The sequence below is a fragment of the Zootoca vivipara genome, chromosome 13 (genome assembly GCF_965207765.1).
Source record: "Zootoca vivipara chromosome 13, rZooViv2.hap1.1, whole genome shotgun sequence".
In the NCBI taxonomy this organism is placed as follows: domain Eukaryota; kingdom Metazoa; phylum Chordata; class Lepidosauria; order Squamata; family Lacertidae; genus Zootoca; species Zootoca vivipara.
In genome coordinates this window covers 15488123-15512684 of record NC_142596.1, presented here as the reverse complement: position 1 = coordinate 15512684, position 24562 = coordinate 15488123, and the positions used below count along the sequence as shown (strand labels likewise).

General features: G+C 47.0%; 1 protein-coding gene across 2 annotated transcripts in view; it reads right to left on the bottom strand.

The window, feature by feature from the left end:
• The window catches only part of ADAMTSL3 (ADAMTS like 3), a 266235-nt gene that overhangs the window by 117381 nt on the left and 124292 nt on the right, over nucleotides 1-24562 (bottom strand). The window lies entirely within an intron of this gene.

Genomic DNA, 24562 nt, shown 5'->3' with positions numbered 1-24562 from the left:
GCAGGGATTCAAACCGCCGACCTTCTGATCAGCAAGCCCTAGACTCTGTGGTTTAACCCACAGCGCCACCTGGGTCCCTACTATATCTAACTACAAAAGCAGCACTTCACACAAGCTTGTGTGTGTGTGCGCGCGCACACACACAGCCTTTCTGCCAAGGCATCCAAGGCGGTTTACAATTTTAAACTGCTAAAACAAGTAATATAAAATGTAAGTTGGCTGGGCAGAGGGAGGAGGGGACAGTCTAGCAGGAGAAAGCCTTGATGTTGTTTTCTCCTGCTTCATTTGTTCTCTGGTTGAACCAGGGGTCTTCTTCTTCACACCACACACACACACACACACACACACACACACACACACACACACACGTGTTTGTGTGAAATAATTGTTTGAATTTAAACAGAAATCCCAGCCTACTCGCCATAACAGGCAAGACAGTGAGCAGGTGACCCTGAGTGTGCCTACTAAGGTTCAACTGTCCCATGTGTAACTGCAGATGGGAAACTTCAAAAGTCTTGCCCCTCTCTTATTAGTCCTCTGTATATTTCTGCTGGGACACAGGTGGCATTGTGGTCTAAACCACTGAGCCTTGGGCTTGCTGATCAAAAGGTCAGTGGTTCGAATCCCTGCGACAGGGTGAGCTCCCGTTGCTCGGTCCCAGCTCCTGCCAATCTAGCAGTTCGAAAGCATGCCAAAAAAAGTGCAAGTAGATAAATAGGTACCACTCCAGCGGGAAGGTAAATGGCGTTTCCGTGTGCTGCTCTGGTTCGCCAGAAGCAGCTTAGTCATGCTGGCCACATGACCCGGAAAAACTGTCTGCGGACAAACGTCGGCTCCCTCGGCCTGTAAAGCGAGATGAGCGCCGCTACCCCAGAGTTGCTCACGACTGGACTTAACTGTCAGGGGTCCCTTTACCTTTATCTTTCTGCTGGACTTTAGACAGAGCAGGCCTTCAAAAACAGAACTGCCCTCTAACAGCCTTCCAGCCATTTGGCATATAAATGATGTAAATATAAATATACAATAAAAATAACAGTATATCCTATGTAATGTGGCGACTCTACAGGTTCCGTCCTCATTCGTTCAAATGTGCATCTTGATTCTCACATCTGAGCAGGGTGGGGGGGGGTGGGCTTTAAAACAACTATTCTCATCATAGCAGTCAAACCTATTTTGGTATTCCTGTCTCAGAAATATGGGGATTCCTTGTAAGCTGAATGCTATTCCCTCCAATATAACTCTGAAGATATATGTAACTCTGTTGTTTAGAGTTGCCTTTCATCACTTACTAACTTCAGAGGCAAGAAAAGCATTAGAATAACCTTAGTTCCCCATCCAAGCAGAATCCTGGCTTCAGATCAAGAATTAAGAACCCTTGGCTGGCTGCAAATCACAGTCCCATCACATACTCCCTTCCGTGGTACCAGTTTATTCAGTAATTTTACCTTTTTGGAAAACATAAGTGTACCAATTATTTTAAATTGAATTTTACTGAACTTTTTCAGACACCACAAACTAATTATATAAACAAAGCACAGCATACGGGGGGGGGGGGGCGGAGATGATTTGCTAGATGTGTGGGCCATTAAAATGCTTTTCTGAGCAGTTGTTAGTATCTCATTTTTGTATGATCTTACTTGTGACTCCCAATCTCCCTTGTTAACTGTCCAGAAATGCATTTGTTCAGCCTACAAGGCCATTAACACTGTCAAACACAAATTAAAAGTACATAAAACTTTTAATGGCGTATTGATAAGCACGAATTCCTTTTACAAACCATGGCTTTTTTTGTTTTGCAAACATCTTTCTTCAGCTTGCCGGCTGCCGCATTTTGCAGCTCTGCTTGGGCAAAATGATGCGCAGCTAAGCTAACCCTACATAAGATGTGTAGCCATTTTTCTGATTTACCCTAGACTGCTTAGGGGGTAAATGCCTTTGATTTTCAATGGGGGGGAATTATAAACAATTCAGCTTGTGGTGGATAGCATTCTACATGAAATGCAGAACTGCTGAGCTGCATCCAGCGTTCTCTGTTGGACTGGTGAGTTTTAATGGTGCACATAATTTCATTTGTGAAGCACCTCCTAGGAAGCACCTCGAAGAGATTTCACAATACAATTCAAAGCCAGTGCTATTTTTTCCTTTTTTTAAAAAAAAGAGAGATGCTGGAACACACTCTTGTTCTCTTATAATGGCAATGGTGCCCAGCTGAGAGGAGCCGGAACTGAGTTCCAGCTGAAGAAAAAGCCCTGTACAAACCATATACAAGGCAGGTGCACACATTCCAACCAATTAAAATACAAACCCAAATATTATACTAACGTTTTAGATCTGCAATGTTCTTTCTCCCCAAAAGGTACCAAATCTCAGATACACACTGCCCTTGACATGTCTTATGACTCAGAGTAATGAGGAACACATCAGTGCATTAAGAACAGAATGAACAGGGCTGTGACGTATAAGAGCCATGTGGGAAAAGGGGCAGAGTTCAGCCAGAGATCCACTGGGTCGCCCTGAGCAAACCTCATTGCCTCAGTGGTTTCTTAACAATACTACTTAACCAAGTTGAGGGTTCAGAGTGCTTCCCATACATAATCTCAGTCTTCACAGCCATCCTATAAAGTAGGCCACTGTTAGGTTTCCTCAGGTGGCAGGCTGATGTCAGGGAAACAATGACTTGCCTATGGCCACCTAGTGAGATTTGAACTGCAGAGCTGTTGGCTCATAGCATACATACTTTACCCTTCACGCTACGCCAGTATACATGGCATTAAAGCGACAGCATTGCCAGCCTGGAGCTGTCCATCGAAACACCAATACTGCTGGACAAAAACAACCCTACTATATTTCAGCGAAGCCTAGGTTCATTCTGTTCCCACTTAAGTCAATGGGAGCCTTGCCATCAATTTAGCGACAGCAAGATTGGCAAGAAGAAAACAGACTCTAAGCCTAAACAGCCTGCAGAGACAGACTGTGTGTTACCGCAACAATGCAGCCTTGCAGTGTGTGGCACAAAGCACAACAATTATGGGAACACAGCATTTCCCTTTCCCGTTCCACAACATCTTGGAAAGGTTTTTCTGTGCACACATGACATTCATTACTGGAGGACGAGCGAATGAATATTCACAGCAAAGGGAGAGGCCACCAACATTCCAATATGGAATTTCCACACTTCCTTGAAAAGCGAAACCTCCCATTGCTTAGGCCAAGGTTGGGCTTGCTCTGTAGGAGTTTTATGGCAGCTTTTGCCTGTTTCGTTATCAAGGAGGGCCAATGAATTTCAGGTAAACAGAAAGGTAAGCAAGCACACTTTAGTGACAAACTATAGGATTCTGCTAGATGAGAAGTTCTGAATAACTCCAAAGTCTGCAAAGTTCTAGATATTCCACAATTGATTGTCGCACAGCCAGTTTCCTTCATCACTCGCTTTCTTTCCTTTGAACTTGCAAATGGGCTCTGAAAAATTTCTATGAAATGAGTTGTGCAATTAGTTGCGTGCTCAGCAAATGAACCTCCAGATTCTTGTTTTTGAAAATAAAAAAAGCTCCTTTCAAACCGATCACTTTCTACATGATACATAGTGGCTGGATTATGTTTAGTCCCAAGATTCTTTGGAGGACGCCTATATAAAACCTTTCTTCTGGGGGCCTTCTCACGCATTCTGAGAGTGTTTTTCAAGGAGTCTGGAAAGTCTGCTGCCAAAGAGATAAACATCTGCAAAGAGGGATTCAAAAAATCACTTTCCTACTTTTCTGCTAGGAGAAGAAGCACAGCACTTTCCCACTCGGAAAAACAGATTTCCCAGGGTATCAAAATTACTTTCTTCTTCAAACTAGCTATGAAACATCCAAAGAAGGAGAAGGAGAAGGAGAAGGTGCATTTCTTGGGGACTGTGTGGAAGAGCTGCAGAACAAGGTGTGTTGGTGATCCTTGACAAAGTGACCTCTGGTGCCCCCCTGCCTCTCACTGGGCCCTCATGAGCTTACCTGATTTAGGCCTAGTCGACCACAGACAGTGCCCTGGGGATAGAGGAGAGAGATATGGTGTCCTTTTGCCATTGGGCAGCTTCTGGTCAGTTGTCAAGGATCGCCCCCTGTTGAATGCATTGCAGTAATCTATCCAGGAGATTACAGGTAGGTAGCCGTGTTGGTCTGGATCGAAGTAAAATAAAAAAAATTCCTTCAGTAGCACCTTAAAGACCAACTAAGTTTTTATTTTGGTATGAGCTTCTACCTGGTATCTGAAGAAGTGTGCATGCACACGAAAGCTCATACCAAAATAAAAACTTAGTTGGTCTTTAAGGTGCTACTGAAGGAATTTTTTTTATTTTACTATCCAGGAGATTATTACAGCATAGATCAGGTTTCCTCAAACTCGGCCCTCCAGATGTTTTGAGACTACAATTCCCATCATCCCTGACCACTGGTCCTGCTAGCTAGGGATCATGGTGTAGGGAGAGAATTGCCAATTGTATTATTGAGTTAATTCTGATCCTATGGTTTGCATTGCCTGCATTGTATAATTGTGAGTGTATGGCTTAGCCTCCCCCCATATATCCCCCTGGGATGTCTTGCTTAAAATGCTTATTTTTCTTTGCCTCTCTCTGTGTGCCAAAGGGTAAGCCAGACAGAATGCCCTGCTAAGCTATCAAGGCCGGATGACTGTCTTGTCTGACGCTATCAGCCTGACGCACAGAACAGGCAAGCCCCCACTCAAGGCTGCTGGAAGATGCTACTGGGGTAGCATGAGTCAGCATGTGTTTATGCACAGGACCGGACACAGGAAGATCCTTATATGTACTTGTGACCCCCTTGTGTGCGCACATTTACAGAGGAGGGGGAAAGGAGCCCAAGAAGTGTATAAGAAGCTTTGCAATTTGTGTTTCTTTGCTCTTGTCGTGAGGCTTGACCACCAAGAGTCTCTTAATTAATTAAGAATTAAACTCTTTCTCTGGATTCAACCCCCGGTGTCATTATTGGCTATCTCTGTCCTGCCTGGGCGCAACTTAAGGACCCTTATCAGCAAATAAGGCTACACTTTTGGTTCCCTGACCAATAGGCCAAAGTCATAGGCCAAAAAACATCTGGAGGGCCGAGTTTGAGGAAGCCTGGCATAGATCACTGAGGCCAAAGCCTCTCAGTGCAGAAATGGCGGGAGCTAGCAAATCAACCTGAGCTGGGTGTGAGCATGCCTTGCCACCAAGTTCCCCCACCAATATCCCAGCTTGTTCTGAAACTGTTAAGCACAGTTTCCCAGCTCAAGTGAAATATAGTATTGAATTTAATCGAAGGCTTTGGTTTGTTTGCTGGCTTGCATGAAGGAGCTCTGTGAGCAGGGCAAAAGGCTTATTCACATTCCATCTTATTCCAGCAAATGCCCGAGAAGGACTGCAGTTAACCAGCAGTTAATCAAGTATCCTAACTTAGCCACTTCCCAATCCACAAGTGACCACACACTAACTGAGATGCTAACAAATTCCCCAATGCTAGCATTATTCACACGTCCACTTCTTTTCCTTCCTTCTTACTGTAAAGATAACCGGAAAAAAGTCTTAGAACTTTGAGTATTAAGACAAAGTGCTGGTGAACCCTTTCTAAAGTGTTCAAACACATCCCTTTTCCATTAAAAGATGGGGCTGATGGGAGATCTGGAGGACAAAGCCTCCACACACCCCTGATCTTCAAGGAAGCAACAATAGTGGATTGCTTATCTCTCCAGGACAAGCCATTAGGACAAGGCTGTGGTCCAGAATCTGTCTGACTCCCCCCCCTTTTTTTTGACCTCCTAAAGATAATATTAACATGTGAAAGAAACAACTGGAGATTGAACGTTTCCCACAAATACTACTAATAGAGTGCATTATACAGAGCAATGTAATCCTACCCTTTTGAGTGCGAAGAAAATGTTAAGCTTTGTTTATCTACACCGAATTCCAAAATACTGGCTTAAGCTTTGCACAATGCTCCCTTCGTGTGCCGTATCTGAGTAACTTATTCATTGTACTGATTAATGTAAGCTGCTGTGCCAGAGATCCAGGGAAGCTGCTAATTACGGGCCAAACTCAGGGACAGGGTTGGTATTATAAGTTATGGCGAGGAAGCCAAGCTCAGGCAACAAATCTGGGGTACCAAAGGGCAGCAAATTCTTCACATTTATATGCATTATCATCTTGATTTACCTTTTATTAATTTTAGCACTAGGTGAAAATAAATTGTAAACATCTGATCCTAAGTATCTTAATGTATACATGTGTTTGTGCACGTACGCACACACTTAATTTTCCAACTTGTTTCTCTCTCCTTCAGTGCAGCACTTTAAATCTTCCCTAAACCACCCAATAAAAAAAATATGGTGGTTTTATTTTTTAACAATAAAGGGAATTTACACATTCAGCCACTGTTCATCCCTTCACACATGCAACTTTGTGGCACTGAAAACACTATTATTCATTGCTCCAGCGAAGTACAATGGACCATGCCAGCTGTTTTATAGATAAAGGTAAAGGGACCCCTGACCATTAGGTCCAGTCGTGACCGACTCTGGGGTTGCGCGCTCATCTCGCATTATTGGCCGAGGGAGCCGGCGTATAGCTTCCAGGTCATGTGGCCAGCATGACAAAGCCGCTTCTGGCAAACCAGAGCAGCGCACGGAAACGCTGTTTACCTTCCCGCTGTAGTGGTACCTATTTATCTACTTGCACTTTGATGTGCTTTCGAACTGCTAGGTTGGCAGGAGCTGGGACCAAGCAACGGGACCTCACCCCGTCGCAGGGATTCGAACCGCTGACCTTCTGATCAGCAAGCCCTAGGCTCAGTGGTTTAACCCACAGTGCCATCTGGGTCCCTATAGATAGGTACCTTTTATAGATAGGAGTCATGATTTCCAACACTCCATCGTACTGTACTTATGTGTTTAGAAACTCTGCAGTTTGTGAGGCAGTGGATACAGGTGTTTTCCCTGGTAGTCATTGGTGGTGTTCAAATTCCTCCATTTCTTGGGGGTAGATGGCACTTCTGGAACTGCCAGAGGACACCTCATGGTGGAAGCCTGGATTAGGCCTGGGCGATATATCAATATATCACCCAGGACCGGTATGAGGAGCGAACCGCGATGTCGGCTTCACTCAGTGGTGTATCGCTGGTGAGACCGCCACCACTTCTGAGTCCCTCTGCTAGCGACTTCCTCCAGTGCATGTTGCGAGCAGAGGAACTCAGGAGCGGTGGCGGTTTCACCAGTGATATATCGCTGAGTGAAGCCAACATCTCGCTCTGCCCTCATACAACGCAGGGAGAGAAAAAAGCTGCGCCAGCGAGGCGTCCATATAGTTTGTTCCTCCCTCTGCATCTTTAAACTGCTCAGCTGAGGAGTGTGTGGTTGCCACTCCCCCTCAGCCAAGCAGTTAAAGCATGGGTAGGCAAACTAAGCCTGGGGGCCGGATCTGGCCCAATTGCCTTCTAAATCTGGCCCGCGGCAACAGCGGCAAGACTATTGCTAGTGCAGGTTTGGAAACAACAGCAAATGCCAACAGCGGAAGACTGGCAACAAAAAGTAATGGAGTACAGTGGTACCTCGACTTACGAACGACTCGACAACCGAATTTTTCGACTCACGAATGGGGCAAATGGCCGCATGCTTACGAATTTCTCGACATCCGAACAGAAACCGCGGTGGTTTTTTCGACTTACGAATTTTTAGATGGGGTTGCTTCGACTTACGAATTTTTCCGTTTCCAATGCATTCCTATGGGAAATCGCGTTTCCAATGGCGCTTTTCGACTTTTCGAATTTTCGACCTATGAAGGTGCCTTCGGAACGGATTAAATTCGTAAGTTGAGGCACCACTGTACCCAGAAATAGCTAAATTAACAGGGAGAATCAGAGAAAAAGGCGACGAAGCATTCCGAAAGGAATGGGGGGGATTTATGGTTTATATAGGGAAAAGGTGTTGAAAATAGAAATACCAGTAGAATTGAAATAAACCTCATAATGTGAAATCTTAAAGAAAAATATTGTTATTGGAATAAAAATAATAAAGCAACAGCAAATATAAGGTAATTAAATTAAACAAATGGAATCTATAATTAGTATTTATATAGATAAGGAGAACTGCATGTACAGAAAGCGTGAATTATTTACGGGAACTTTAGAAATAAGTATTGAAAGGTAAAAAATATATGAAATGGGAAAAGACAATGGTAAAAGGTAAAAAATATATGAAATGGGAAAAGACAATGTGAAAAATAAAGATTTGGTATAAAGAAGACAGAAGAAGGGAGAAGGGAAGTCGATTATTAGAAGCAACGAGAAAATATAGTGTAATATAGCATTATTGTATTATAGTACTGGAACTTTATAAATTGTAACTCTACTGTATGCGAATTATGTAATGCGGACTGTGGACGGTCCGGGAATCAGCCTGTTTTTACATGAGTAGAATGTGTCCTTTTATTTAAAATGCACCTCTGGGTTATTTGTGGGGCATAGGAATTCATTCATCCCCCCCCAAAAAAATATAGTCTGCCCCCCCACAAGGTCTGAGGGACAGTGGACCAGCCCCCTGCTGAAAATGTTTGCTGACCCCTGAGTTAAAGGATCCCCCAGCATGGCAGAGCCGAACAAAGGACCCCCACTGCTCTCCCCGCCCCGTGGGAGGATGCCTGTATAAAACTTTGAAACGATTACTCAGCAACATCACAGTTTTTTTTAATAAGATGAGAACTGAGCCACAGTTCATACTTCTACCAGACCATCACCCAGCTAATAAACACGATACCTGGATGACCGATTGAAAACTATATTTAGTTTATTCTTCTTCAACTGCAGTACAGTTTTGTTTACTTGTGAATAAAAAGAGAGACCCAGAAATCCAAGCAGATTGCCCTTCCCTGCTCCTTGCTAATTTGGGAGTCATTCACATTAATACTGATGTGCAGCTGTAACTTTTTAAGGAGTGGGTCCAGGATTTACTCTAGCTGGATCACACATTTAATGCATTCTTAAACCACTTTTAACAGTCAAGGGTTCCTCCCACGGAACCATGGGAACTGTAGCTGTCTAAGGTGCTGGGAACAGTAACTTTGTTTGGGGTAAACTAGAGTTCCCAGGATTCTTTGGGAGAAGCCATGGATTTTAAAGTGGTATAAAGGTGCTTGAAATGTACAGTGCGGAGGTGACCAAAACCACATACAAAGCATTTTCTTTTAAAAGCAATGCTCAGCACTTTTGGACTGGGTGTTCATCAGTATGCGGATGATACCCAGCTCTACCTCTCTTTCAAATCAGAACCAGTGAAGGCAGTGAAGGTCCTGTGTGAGTGCCAGGAAGCGGTTGGAGGATGGGTGGCAGCTAACAGATTAAGGTTGAATCCTGACAAGACAGAAGTACTGTTCCTGGGGGACAGGAGGCGGGCAGGTGTGGAGGATTCCCTGGTTCTGAATGGGGTAACTGTGCCCCTGAAGGACCAAGTGTGCAGCCTAGGAGTCATTTGGGACTCACAGCTGTCCATGGAGGTGCAGGTCAATTCTGTGTCCAGGGCAGCTGTCTATAAGCTCCATCTGGTACGCAAGCTGAGACCCTACCTGCCTGCAGACTGTCTAGCCAGAGTGGTGCATGCTCTAGTTATCTCCCGCTTGGACTACTGCAATGCGCTCTATGTGGGGCTACCTTTCAAGGTGACTCGGAAACTACAACTAATCCAGAATGCGGCAGCTAGAATGGTGACTGGGAGCGGCCGCTGAGACCACATAACACTGGTTTTGAAAGATCTACATTGGCTCCCAGTACGTTTCCAAGAAACAATTCAAAGTGTTGGTGCTGACCTTTAAAGCCCTAAATGGCCACGGTTCAGTATACCTGAAGGAGCGTCTCCACCTCCATCATTCTGCCCGGACACTGAGGTCCAGTACCGAGGGCCTTCTGGCGGTTCCCTCATTGCGAGAAGCCATGTTGCAGGGAACTAGGCAGAGGGCCTTCTCGGTGGTGGCACCCGTCCTGTGGAACGTCCTCCCAACAGATGTCAAAGAGGAAAACAACTACCAGACTTTTAGAAGACATCTGAAGGCAGCCCTGTTCAGGGAGGCTTTTAATGTTTAATAGATTACTGTGTTTTCTGTTGGAAGCCGCCCAGAGTGGCTGGGGAAACCCAGCCAGATGGGTGGGGTATAAATAATAAATTATTATTATTATTTTTCAATTTAAGAAAAATATTCAGTAATGACCAGAAGTTGAAATATACTCTGGTTCGTCCCAATAGATATGGTACTGCAGGCATAAGGTTCTAAACTTGAGAAATGGTTCATGAGGCAAGGCATGTGAAAAAATAATGACAGAAGGAAACTGTGAGGGACAAGGGATACAGGGAAGTCCCTCCCATCTTAAATTCCAGCCCATCCCCAAGCGCTGGAGAGAGTAGGGAGAGCTCTGCCTCCAGCGGAGAGTCAGGAAGTGGTGTCCGAGGCTCAGGCAAGGTTGCGGAGCCCATGCCCCAGGTGGGACAGGAAGTTGGGCGCACGGGGGGAAGGCCAATCCCCCCAACTCCCGAATTGCGACGCAAACGTAGGGGGAAGAGGTTGGGTCTCCCAAAGCTTCTATGCTGGAAGAAAACGCGCCAATCGCCATTCGGAGGTTCTGACATCTCACCTTAAGCATGTATATAGATCGTTCTGACCACTGTAAATAATCAGCACTTAATAAAAGCCTTAAAAGACTATGCTGGAGTCGTTACTCTAGAGTAGCCACATCAGGCCCTCTGACAGCAACCTCCGAATCTTTTTTTGGCTACTTTGGAGTGCCGCGATGAGCGCGCAAGAGGCTGAGCGTTGGAGGCTGGAGGCCGAAGCGGCGAAGCAGGAGATACGGAACCTGACAGCGCAGGCCCAGCAGCAATTACATGCCGCTCAGGAGGAAGCGCGAGGGGCGCGGGAGGAGCTGAACAAGCTGGTGGACCAGGTGAGGACGAAAGAGGAGACTGAGAAGCAGCTAAGGGTGAGGGTATTGGACCTGCAGAAAAAGTTGGAAGGGGAGAAAGCCGCTAGAGGTGGGGGGGGCGCCCCAGCCGCAGCTAGTCCAAATGAGAAGGGGACAGACCCTAGTCACCAAGTTTAGCGGCGACCCTAGGGAGTACCTAGGATTTGAGACAGAAATAAATTATGCGCTGGAATTGCATGCAGCGGAATTCCCAGATGACGCGCACAGAGTCTCCTTTATCATAGAGCATTTGACGGGGGCCACCCGCGAATGGGTCAGACCGCTCATCGCGCAAAAAAATGATTGCATGAAGAACGTAAAACTATTTTTAGAAGCTTTAAAAATTATGTACGCGAGTGACAGTGAAATGGAAGCCACAAAAGAGGAGCTTCATAACTTAACACAAGGAAAATCTACAGTTAGAGAGTACTGGGCGAGATTCACCATGCTGGTGCACAAACTGGGGGGGGGGGATCTGCACAGTGATCCAGTGAAATCAGCCTTCTATCTGGGCTTGCACTCAGACGTTAAGGATGAGCTGGTGAGAGGTCCAAAACCGCGGACTATGGATGAGTTGAGCAAAGCTGCGCTAGCGGTGGGGGTGAGACAGGAATCCAGATGGAATGACAAACAAACGACGCGCGCAGTAAAACCTTGGTTCCCACGCTCCCAGGACAGACCACATCACCAAACCCCACCCCAGGGCCCACCCCCAGCCCCGCCCAGACCAAGCCCAGAGCCGGAACCGATGGAGATCGGAGGAGCGCGCGCGCAGGCTTTTCAAACCCCGGCGCCACAGAAACGCAAAGAGGGGAGGGGAGGGAACTGCTTTTTATGCCACTCCCCCAGTCACCTCGTCAGGAATTGTCCGCATCGCTGGGAATGGCAGGGAAGGGCGGGAACTGTCATGCCCGCCCCCACAGACTCAATGCAACAGCAGGGAAACGAGACAGCCTGGCTGCAGGAGACAAGGGGCAGCAGCCAGGCGCAATCAACGGAAACCAGCCCCCTCCCTCCCTCCCTTCCACAGAGGGGCAGCGCCAGCCCACACCCCCCAGAGCAGGGGTGGTTCTAGAAGTGACCCTGACACTCCCCAATGGGTACCCACTGACGGTTTTAGCGTTAATCGACTCGGGTGCCTCTGCCAACTTTTTTTCAAGAACTTTTGCGGAAGCACACCAGATCCAGCTGCTGCAGCTGGACTTTCCCCTGCACGTCTCCACCATTGACGGCAGGGAGTTGCTGGGAGGGGCCATCACCCACCAGACCCCCCCATGAGGATGACAGTGGGAAGGCACTCAGAGACACTGGCTTTCAACGTCACCACCATCTCAGACCCACCCATAGTGCTAGGAATGAGCTGGCTAGCACGCCACGACCCATCCATAAGCTGGCACCAGAGATGCATTACATTTGGATCGGACTTTTGTCTGGAACATTGCATGCAGCGCCAACCAGGGGAGGGGCCTCCGATAGCCACGGTAGCCACCATGCACGTTAAGGGGGGAGAGGCGATTCCCAAACAGTACTGGGACCTACAGGAGGTCTTCAGCGAAGCGGAATCCGACCACCTGCCACCGCACAGGTCCTTTGATTGTCAGATAAACCTGATACCCGGGGCAACGCTACCCCCAGCCAAGCTATACTCCATGTCAGACCGGGAACTGGAGGATCTGAGGGAGTTCATCGACAAGAACCTCAAGCGGGGGTTCATCAGAGAAAGCAAGGCAGCAGGGGGCAGCCCGGTATTCTGGGTGGACAAGAAAGACACGCAACAGCGCCGTCTGGTGGTGGATTTTAGACGCCTGAACAGCATGACAGAACCAGTGGCGTTCCCAATGCCCAGAGTGGACGATCTGTTGACAGCAGCGCGCAGGGGCAAGATCTTCACCAAGCTCGACCTGAGGGGGACGTACAACTTGATCAGGATCCGGGAAGGCGATGAGTGGAAGACCACGATGTTCACGCCTCTGGGCTCTTTTGAATATCTGGTGATGCCCTTTGGTTTGCAAGGGGGCTCAGCATGCTTCCAGGCCTTCATGCACCACGTCCTGGGGTCCCTCCTCTTCAAGAACTGCTTGGTCTTCCTAGATGACATCCTTATATACTCCCAGGACCCAGTACAGCATGTGCAGGATGTCAGGGAGGTGTTGCAACGCCTGAAGGAGCACCACCTGTATGTGAAGCTGGAGAAGTGCAAGTTTCACACCAAGGAGGTGGACTTCCTGGGCTACAAGTTGTCAGACAAGAAACTAGCGATGGACAAGGACAAGGTGCAGACCATCCTGGACTGGCACAGCCCAAGGACGCGCAAAGATGCCCAACACCTGCTAGGCTTCGCCAACTTCTACAGGAAATTCATCAAGAACTTCTCTCGAGTTACGGCTCCCATCACTGAGAGAGGCAAGCAGAAGTTCAGATGGACACAGGAGGCACAGGCAGCGTTCGAAAGCCTCAAAAAGGTGTTCGCCTCCGACCAGAACCTGTTCCATGTGGTACAGCACGCGCCACTGCGCATCAAAACTGACGCTTCAGACCGCGCGGTGGGGGCCATTTTACTGCAGCTGGATGCCAACAGAGAGTGGAGACCCTGTGCCTTTTTCTCCAGAAAGCTGACCCAGCCAGAGCGCAACTACACGGTGTTTGATAAGGAGCTTCTCGCGATCCATTCTGCGTTCCGGCACTGGAGACACTTCCTGGTGGGCGCCAAGCACCCCATTCAGGTGTGCACGGACCACAAGAACCTGGAGTTCTGGAGAACAGCCAGGGTGCTCAACCAGCGACAGATACGGTGGGCAGAGTTCTTCTCGCACTTCAACTTCTCCATCCACTACATACCGGGGGAGCAGAATGTCAGGGTGGATGCCCTCTCCCGAAAACCAGAGTACATGGAGGAGGAGTTGCCACCAGCACCCCGACACGTGTTTCCCCCGTCGGCATGGTCCTGCGGAGCAGCAGTGGTGAGCGAGGCAGAACTCACAGCACTGACGGCTGCAGATGAGTTCGCCACCCGCATCTTCCAAGACCTGCGAGGGGGGAGGGAGCAGGCACGAGACTTTGAGGAAAGGAGGGGGTTGCTTTTCTACAGGGGAGCCCTGTACCTGCCCACCACACAACTCAGGTAAGGTCCTCAAGCAAATGCACGACAACCCAACAGCGGGGCATTTTGGAAGGGACAAGACCACTCACTTAGTCATGAGACAATTCTGGTGGCCAGGGGTGCGGGAGGATGTTCGGGACTATGTGAGGGGCTGTGACACCTGCCAGCGAGCAAAGGTAGTCAGAGCAGCACCAGCAGGGTTGCTGGAGCCATTAGCCACACCGCACAGGCCGTGGGAAGTAGTGTCCATGGACTTCATCACAGACCTGCCTTCGTCCAGGGGCAAGACCGCAGTGTTGGTGGTGGTGGACCTTATGTCCAAAATGTGCCATTTTATACCGTGTGCCAGGGCAGTCTCGGCAGAAGAGACAGCCAAACTGTTTGTTGACCACATATTCAGACTGCATGGATTACCCTTAAGGGTTATTTCGGATCGAGGCCGCCAATTTGTTTCCAGGTTCTGGCGGCGGCTCATGAACCTCCTGCAGGTGGAGGTCAGCTTGTCGACTGCCCGGCACCCGCAGACCAATGGACAGGCGGAGAGGGTCAACGTCATTCTGCAGCAGTACCTGAGATGCTACGTCAGCCAGAGGCAAACGGACTGGGTGGATCGCCTGCCACTGGCAGAATTTGCCTACAACAATGCGGTGCACGTCTCCACAGGGGTGTCGCCATTTAAGGCCAACTACGGGCGCGACCTCAGATCTTTCCCAGAGAGGGAGGGGGAGGAGGAGGAGGAGGGCCCACAGGCAGAGGACTGGGCGGAGGAACTGGAGACGGTGCACCAACAACTCCGGGAGCACTTGGAGAGGGCCAAGGAAGCGTACAAGAAGGGGGCAGACCGCCACAGGCGACCGGGGGAGGTCATCAGGGTGGGGGACAGGGTTTGGTTGTCCTCTGAAGGCCTTCCCACCAGAGGGCGATGCAAGAAATTGGCGCCCAGGAGGCTGGGCCCCTTCACGGTCACGCAACAGGTCAATCCAGTAGCCTTCAGGCTGGCACTGCCGGAGGACATGAGGGTGCACCCAGTGTTTCATAGATCGCTGCTGTCGCCGTACAGAGAAAGTACCAGGTTCAGGGACAGCGATCAGCCTCCAGAGGGAAGGGGGGAAAGGGAAGACACCCAACAACTCAATGAGGCAACTGAGATTTTAGATTCAAGGAGAGGGGTGAGAGGGCTGGAGTACCTCATGGCATGGGAGGACACTCCGCCGTCCCACAATGAGTGGATACCTGCCACGGAAGTACAAGAGGAATTTTTAGTGGAAGAGTTCCACGCCCTTTTCCCCCACAGGCCCAAGCCCTGGCACATGGAAAGGGAGGGAGAGGGGGAGGGGCGGGAGGAAGGGATCGCAGGCAGCAGCTCTCCATGGAGATGGGAAGCAGAATTTGAGGATACGGAAGAAGAGGTGTGGGTTTCACCGAGGTCGACTACGTCAGAGGCAGGAGAGGACTGGCAGCACATTTTTACTCCCACCAGCTCTGACGCCACAGACTTTTTGGGATTCCCGTCTTCTCAGGGGGAAGGGGAAAGATCGCCGGATTGGGGGGAAATTTTTACACCCATAGGCTCTGACACCACGGACTTCTTGGGTTTTCACTCGTCCCCAGCAAGCGGAGAGCCCCTAGGGAGGGGGGGAGAGGAGCCTGGGAGGGGGGTGGATGTGAGGGACAAGGGATACAGGGAAGTCCCTCCCATCTTAAATTCCAGCCCATCCCCAAGCGCTGGAGAGAGTAGGGAGAGCTCTGCCTCCAGCAGAGAGTCAGGAAGTGGTGTCCGAGGCTCAGGCAAGGTTGCGGAGCCCATGCCCCAGGTGGGACAGGAAGTTGGGCGCACGGGGGGAAGGCCAATCCCCCCAACTCCCGAATTGCGACGCAAACGTAGGGGGAAGAGGTTGGGTCTCCCAAAGCTTCTATGCTGGAAGAAAACGCGCCAATCGCCATTCGGAGGTTCTGACATCTCACCTTAAGCATGTATATAGATCGTTCTGACCACTGTAAATAATCAGCACTTAATAAAAGCCTTAAAAGACTATGCTGGAGTCGTTACTCTAGAGTAGCCACATCAGGCCCTCTGACAGAAACCAAAGGGAAAAGAGGAAAATGATAAGAGTTTAAATGTCCTGTGGCAACCGGCTAGGCAAAAGGCACACACATACACACACATACACCGAGAGAGAGAGAGACAGTACTTGTGAGATTGTAATACCAATTTAATAAAGTTGTGTTTCTGAAATGGAAAGTTCTGTCTTGTGCTTGATAACAATGGAATGTGACAGCCGAAAAATGTCAAAGCCAGTTTTCATGGGGCTGGGGATTCCAGAGGCAGGAATCATGATGAACTACCGTAAGCTCCTTAGGCGTAGTCTTGCAGCTGGTAAAAAGGATCTAAGGAGACTCTCACACACTTAAGTCTATTTCTCACATTTATTGGGGGAAACGGAATACAGTGGTACCTCAGAAGTCGAATTGAATCTGTTCCGGAAGTCTGTTCAACTTCTGAAACGTTCAGAAACCAAGGCGCGGCTTCTGATTGGCCGAAGGAAGCTTCTGCAGCCAATCGGAAGCCACGTTGGACGTTCAGGTTCCAAAGAACGTTTGCAAACCGGAACACTCACTTCCGGGTTTGCGGCATTTGGGAGCCAAAACGTTCGACTCGCAAGGCGTTCACGAACCAAGGTACGACTGTGAACGTAGCAACTGAATCTCTCTCTCCCCCCCCCCCCCGAAATGCCAAATAAGCCTGCTTTGGATTGCAATGATCATCCACTACTGGTTGAATTAGCAACTGCTTCGACTTCATCAACAGAGACTGGTGCATCAGTGTGAAGGTGAGACTGCTCAGCCCTTAGCAAATGAAAGGGAAGAAAGCAGTAGTTTAACTGCAGGCTGGTGAACGTACTGTATGGATCATGAGGAGCAATACTCAAAGCCTTGCTATGTGTGTATACTGCTTCTTCTTTCATTATTTAGTAGATCCTTACACAAGAATGTCATTCGGTGTTTTTTTACCCCAGGCTCCAAAAAGGTCTTGTTCATGGAGGTCAAGAGGTGATCTTAAACACAAGGTCATGACTTGCAGGGTTAGTGGAAGCAGGCGGTAGGAGCTGAAAAACCTATACAGAGGTAGCTTAAAGGTAAAAGGTAAAGGGACCCTGACCATTAGGTCCAGTCGCAGATGACTCTGTGGTTGCAGCGCTCATCTCGCGTTATTGGCCGAGGGAGCCGGCGTACAGCTTCCAGGTCATGTGGCCAGCATGACAAAGCCACTTCTGGCAAACCAGAGCAGCACATGGAAACGCCGTTTACCTTCCCGCTGTAGCGGTTCCTATTTATCTACTTGCACTTTGACATGCTTTTGAACTGCTAGGTTGGCAGGAGCTGGGACCGAACAATGGGAGCTCACCCCGTCACAGGGATTCAAACCGCCGACCTTCTGATTGGCAAGCCCTAGGCTCTGAGGTTTAACCCACAGTGCCACCCGCGTCCCCACAGAAGTAGCTTACACTTTGCTTATGTTCATGAGATCGATGCAGGTTTTTATAAAAGGGCCATTTATTTCCAAGTTGCCACAAATCTCACGAAAGCCCATGGGATCATCAATGGCAGTCGTCTACTTTCATAGAATCATAGAGTTGGAAGAGACCACAAAGGGCCATCCAGTCCAACCCCCTGCCAAGCAGGAGATACCATCAAAGCATTTTTGACATATGCCTGTCAAGCCTCTGCTTAAAGACCTCCAAAGAAGGAGACTCCACCACACTCCTTGGTAGCAAATTCCACTGCCGAACAGCTCTTACTGTCAGGAAACTCTTACTTTGAAACTATGCTTGCTATCTCTCAGCTGGCTCCAAGGTTCTGTAACAGGGAGGTGAAGCGCTGACAACTTTGGATTCAGATAATATTCTCTCTCTCTCTCTCTCTCTCTCTCTCACACACACACACACACACACACTCTCTCTCTCTCAAAGTGGAGGGCTGTCAGAGAATCTGGCAGGTCAAGTACAGAACAAGGGTGGGATGTGACAGGTTATGGGAAGATCTATTACATACAACTAGAGATGGTTACAATCTTGAAGGTACAAGAAATCTTGTTGGACTCACCCAGAAGTGAAATCAATAAATAATCAGAAGCAAATTGGTTCATTTTCCAAGGCACATCCAAGGAGCTCAGGATAAATATCTCCTCCCTCCCAAGTCATGAAAGCATTATTGTGGCGGGGCGGGGGAAGAGGATGTCTTAAAAGCTGGTATCTCCTTGGAAAGTGTCCCTCTGCAAACCCCCAAAGATTGTGAGCCCTTTTTACGTAACGCAACTCAGCTTTGATGGCTGAATCAGTAAAATTATTAACTGATTGGCCAGTTTTATTTGCTTAAGATTGAAGGTCGTTGCAAAACACAATTAAAAGCAACATAAAGCACCAGTCGCCGTTCAGTTCCTCCCTCTTGGTGAGGATCAGATCCAAGATAAGGTGATCCCCTTGTTGCTTCTTCTACCTTCTGGGAAATGGAATCATCAGCGAGGCAATGGAGGAATTTGTTGGACCTTACATTCTTGGCAAAATTTGAGTTCCAACAGGTATCACTGAAACTGAAGTCTCCCATGACAACTATGTATATCCCTGCTTTTTGAATGTTTGGTAATCTGCTCTAGGAAGGCATCATCCAAGTCTTCAATCTGGCTTAGCGGTCTATAGCAGACCCCTACACTAAGGTCATTATTGTTTCTCTCTCCTAAAATATTTACCCATATACTCTCAAATCTGCTTTCCATGCTCCAGGTCACGGATTACTTCACAAGTGCACACACCCTTTACATATAATGCTATCCCTCCTCCCCTCCTGTTTGGTCTATTCCTTTTGGACAGGTTATATCCCTTAATTCCTACATTCCAGTCGTGGGTCTCACATATTCTTGTGAAAATGCAGCATACAAATAAACAAATGAATCAACTAGGGTCACAGAATATTTACTACCCTAAAAAGTGGAGGGCACTGAGGAAGGAACTGGGTTTTCCCCCCAGCATAGAGGTTTCTTGAAGGGGAGTGTTTGTGGAATTTGAGTCTAAGAGATTGGTAGAGAATGACTGGGGAGGGGGGAGCACTGAGACCAAGGCACAAATTAAGAGAGCTTGTGATATTCCTAGGGTCCACTATAAGCCCCTAGCTACTAATTTTGCAAATGACACCAAATTGGGAGCGGTGGCTAATACCCCAGAGGACAGGATCACACTTCAAAATGAGCTTAACAGATTAGACAACTGGGCCAAAGCAAACAAGATGAATTTTAACAAGGAGAAATGTAAGGTACTACACTTGGGCAAAAAAAATTGAAAGGCACAAATACAGGATGGGTGACACCTGGCTTGAGAGCAGTACATGTGAAAAGGATCTAGGAGTCTTGGTAGACCACAAACTTGACATGAGTCAGCAGTGTGATGCAGCAGCTAAAAAAGCCAATGCAATTCTGGGCTGCATCAATAGGAGTATAGCATCTAGATCTAGGGAAGTAATAGTACCACTGTATTCTGCTCTGGTCAGACCTCACCTGGAGTACTGTGTCCAGTTCTGGGCACCACAGTACAAGAAGGATACTGACAAGCTTGAACGTGTCCAGAAGAGGGCAACCAAAATGGTCAAAGGCCTGGAAACGATGCCTTATGAGGAACGACTTAGGGAGCTGGGTATGTTTAGCCTGGAGAAGAGAAGGTTAAGGGGTGATATGATAGCCATGTTCAAATATATGAAAGGATGTCATATGGAGGAGGGAGAAAGATTGTTTTCTGCTGCTCCAGAGAAGCGGACACGGAGCAATGGATTCAAACTTCAAGAAAGAAGATTCCACCTAAACATTAGGAAGAACTTCCTGACAGTAAGAGCTGTTCGGCAGTGGAATTTGCTGCCAAGGAGTGTGGTGGAGTCTCCTTCTTTGGAGGTCTTTAAGCAGAGGCTTGACAGGCATATGTCAAGAATGCTTTGATGGTGTTTCCTGCTTGGCAGGGGGTTGGACTGGATGGCCCTTGTGGTCTCTTCCAACTATGATTCTATGATTCTATGATTCTATAATAGCCACTGGGTAAGTCCACACTTTCCTTAGTATCTCCCAAAATCACCTGCTGTCACCATCTACAGATTTACAGAGAGCTGTAAGACTATTCCCTTATTGACCTGACTTTCTAATTCAAAACCAGCACAATAGAAGGGGTGAGATCTTTTAGAATACTGCAGACCAGAACATCCTCATGAATTTAAAATCCAGTACAAATACGTATATAAATTAACATCTAGAAACAAGTAGGCAGTTGGTAAAAAACAACAAGCTTTTATAACAAGTACTGTAATAGTTTTTATATCCTAACCTAGCATACCAGAATCCTCTTTGAAGAGCTATCTCCCCTGCCATTTACCCTTGCCTTCACTCTCTCCACATTTTTTTCAACTACTCTAACTCTGTCCACTTGTTTAACTTAGAAGTTCTCCAACTGTGGTCCACAGATAGCAAGCTTCATTTGGGTAGTCTGTGGCACATCCACCTTAAATATTTGTGTTGATTTTTTAAAATACTTCTTCTTTCGTTTCCTATATTGAGTTTTATTGCATTGCAGTTTGCATTCTACAGAACGGAAACTGTAATACAACAAAATGCAACATAAGAAATAAAAGAAGCAATAATAAACACAATTAGATAATTATAATACAGCGTCTAGCAGAGTGCAGCACAATTGCTACAGCAAGGAGAAAAATAATTAAGTGGCCTGCCAAGACCGTAATAATTTTTGAAGTGGTCTGTGGGGGGAGGGAGTTTGGGAACCGCTGGGCTAACTTCAAATCCTTTTCAGGCACTCTCCCCGCCTGCCACTCACACTTGCCTCCACCAACCATTCCGTCGTACTCCCATGCTGTCAATCATACTTCCATTCTTCCTTATGCTACAGGGAGAACTGGTTGTATCCCATCATGAAAATCAAAGTTATACAAATTCAGAGGCCAGTGAAAAAGTGGCTGCCATACTTGGGGTGGGGACGGGGACAGGCACTGCCCAACACCAGATTCTAAGGCCTAATTTTCTGCAATGGTTTTGAACGAGTTAGGCCAGGAGCCATTCTTCAGAGGCGTTGTTAACAAACAACAAAGTTGTCATGAGTTTTAAAACGGGATGTGCGTAATTATTTATTAAGAATGCTTAGTTTCAAGAAGAGAGCTGAAGGGTTGTGGGCCAATAGCTTATCCGTGCGAACTGCCTCACTCAGCTTCATACTCCATGTCAGCCAGCCATAAAGGACTAAAGATTTTAATGATTAAGGCATTTGTTCAAGTTAATCTACCCCATATTGTTGGCTATTTACTGAGCAAAGGGATCAACTATAAATATTACAGGCAGATTGGGAAAACATCTGCAAGCTTTTAGGGCATATTCAGAAATAATTATAAGTAGGTGATTTTTTTTTTGCAGAAAAAAGGACGGGGGGAGAGGAGGAAAGAAGGAGGTTGCCTAAATGAAACAAGTGACAGTATTAAAAAAAAGGGTAATGGAAGAATTGGGACTGTATCAAGCTAATAAAAAGAACCATAACGGTGTAACTGTAAGATGTGATAAAAATGTTGTAATGGTCTGATTATAGTAAACTCCCACAAAACGCTAAACATTTTTTTTAGAAAGTACCGCTGAAGTTCTGACCTTTTATGTGTAATGGAAATGAAAAATTACACTATAGATTTTTGTGAAATGGGTGAATGGTCTCTAATAAAGCGTGCAAAATGTATGCACTGATTAAACATCTGGAAGGTGTGTGTGTGTGTGTGTGTGTGTGTGTGTGAGAGAGAGAGAGAGAGAGAGAGAGAGAGAGAGAGAGAGAGAGAGAGATGTGGAAATTAGTATTCTCTTATCTAGTTGTTTAAATCAACACTTTACTGATGTCTTAATAATAATAAATATTTAGCTGAACACCTTTGTCACCCTCCACAACCGAAAGGAAGACTAAGGACTTTAGCAGCTAATCTGACTGCTCTGATGCCCTGGAAGAGTAGCAGAATTCCTTCAAGCCAAAGTTACATGCAGAGTTACATGCAGAAGAGGAGCTAAGGCTTCCACTGAAATCAATGATTCAGAACAAAGAACAAAACAGGAAGGCCTTACAAAGAAGGCAAAAGACCTGTCAAGTACTTGCACTTGTGCAAACTATTGCCTACCTCAAATCCCCCACTCTCTGCTATTACTTCTGCCGTCAGAATCTACAAGTGGGTGCCTAGATTTCTTGTTTATATTGCTATGCAAACTGCCATGCCATGAGCTTTGATGGCATACACAAACAATGCCTAAGAACGACATAATATTATGTACAATGGATTAAGCCAATATGCCCTTTTCTAAACACCCACATATTACAGATATGAAAAAGAACTGTATGATGTACAGGGGTCCTATTGGAGTCAGAGGCACACTCAGAAAATATAAAAGTTGGAGAAAGGTATCATATGCTTCAAGCACACCAATTTGAGCATTTTGAACACGAAGAGTGAAATCTAGTGGAGACAAAGCGTGGTGCAGGTGTTAAAAGGCTGGACTAGGACCAGGGAGACCAGGGTTTCAAATCCTTACTCAGCCATGGAACTCACTGGGTGATCTTAGGCAGTCAATATATCCCAGCCTAACCTATCTAACAGGGATGTGGGTGGTGCTGTGGTCTAAACCACAGAGCCTAGGGCTTGCCGATCAGAAGGTCGGTGGTTCGAAACCCCACGACGGGGTGAGCTCCCATTGTTCTGTCCCACCTCCTGCCCATCTAGCAGTTCGAAAGCACATCAAAGTGCAAGTAGATAAATAGGTACCACTCCAGCGGGAAGGTAAATGGCGTTTCCGTGCGCTGCTCTGGTTCGCCAGAAGCAGCTTAGTCATGCTGGCCACATGGCCCAGAAGCTGTCTGTGGACAAACGGCGGCTCCCTCGGCCTATAGAACCCCAGAGTCATCCGTGACTGGACCTAATGGTCAGGGTACCTTTACCTTTACCCGATCTAACAGAGTTTGTTTGGAGCGGAGTTTTCCAAACTGTGTGTTACGACACATTAGTGTGTTGGCTGCAGTGTGCAGGTGTGTCGCGCCAAAGCTCCCCACGTTCCTCCTGGGGCAGGAAAGGGGTTAGCTTAACCTCCAGTTTGCTAGCAAAATTGAAATACAGTGGTACCTCGGTTTACAAACACAATTGTTTCTGGAAGTCTGTACTTAACCTGAAGCGTACTTAACCTGAAGTGAACTTTCCCATTGAAAGTAATGGAAAGTAGATTAATCTGTTCCAGATGGTCTGTGGAGTACTTAAACTGAAGCATACTTAACCCGAGGTATGAGTGTAATTGGTTCCAGAAGTCCGTACTTAACCTGAAGCGTACTTAACCTGAAGCGAACTTTCCCACTGAAAGTAATGGAAAGTGGATTAATCTGTCCCAGACAGGTTTACGGAGTACCTAAACTGAAAATACTCAAACCGAAGCGTACTTAAACCGAGGTATGATTGTACTGTGTCGCGAAATGATGCCTGCATGTCTAAAAAGTGCATCAACAACATGAAAAGTTGGGACAGCTCTAGTTTGGAGGATAAACAGCGGCCAAGGGGAAAGCATTTGAAATCTTGATGTTTTTTGGAAGATGGTTGGGATACAAACATAGTAAATAACACACCTACACATAGAGAGAAACGTGGCTGGAGAAGTGAGGCTACCCAAAGATCTGTGAGGTTGCTGAGCAGCTGTTGCTGTTTTTAAAAAGAAGCTATAGTAATTTCTAGGAAGAAAAAGCTCCAATCAACAAATAATATAAGAATAAAGTGAATGGGGGCTGGTTCTTAGGCTGCAACAGTCTCTCCCAAAGTTGATTTTCACATGGCATCATTAGAATGGAAGAGATGGAGCTGGCGCCACAATTAATTTTCATGCCACCATGGTCCCACTCCAGTCGTCTCCAAGGTTGGAGCTTTGTGGCATGATAAGTAACCATACTCGTGGTCCCTGCCACATAATATATCCAGTTCCCTCATGTTACCGGACTGATGCCACTATCTTCGTAACAACCCTGAACTAGGCCAGGCTGAGAGATGATGACTGGCCGAAGGCTGTCCAGTGAGATTCATAGCTGAGTCCTGATTCGAACATGGATTCCCTGGTCCTGGTCTAGCCTTCTAAACACTACACATACCTGCCTCAGTCTTAACAGTGTGTCATACATTTAACCCAGGCTCAAATCTCTAGTCAGCCACGAAGTGTAGTTGTTTACGTTGGGCGTAACCTATTAAGAAGATATATGAGGGGAGGAAATGAAAGGCTAAAAATGTTGTCCTAAGCCAGTGGTGTCCAAACTTTTTTCATAGAGGGCCAGATTTGATGAAGTGAAGGGCCGTGGGGGCCAACCAAAGTTGTTGAACTTTTATTAAGATTGAAGTTGTTGAGCTTTTTTAGGATTGAAGTTGTTGAGGTGTTTTGTTTTGTTTTGCCCCAGGAAATAAA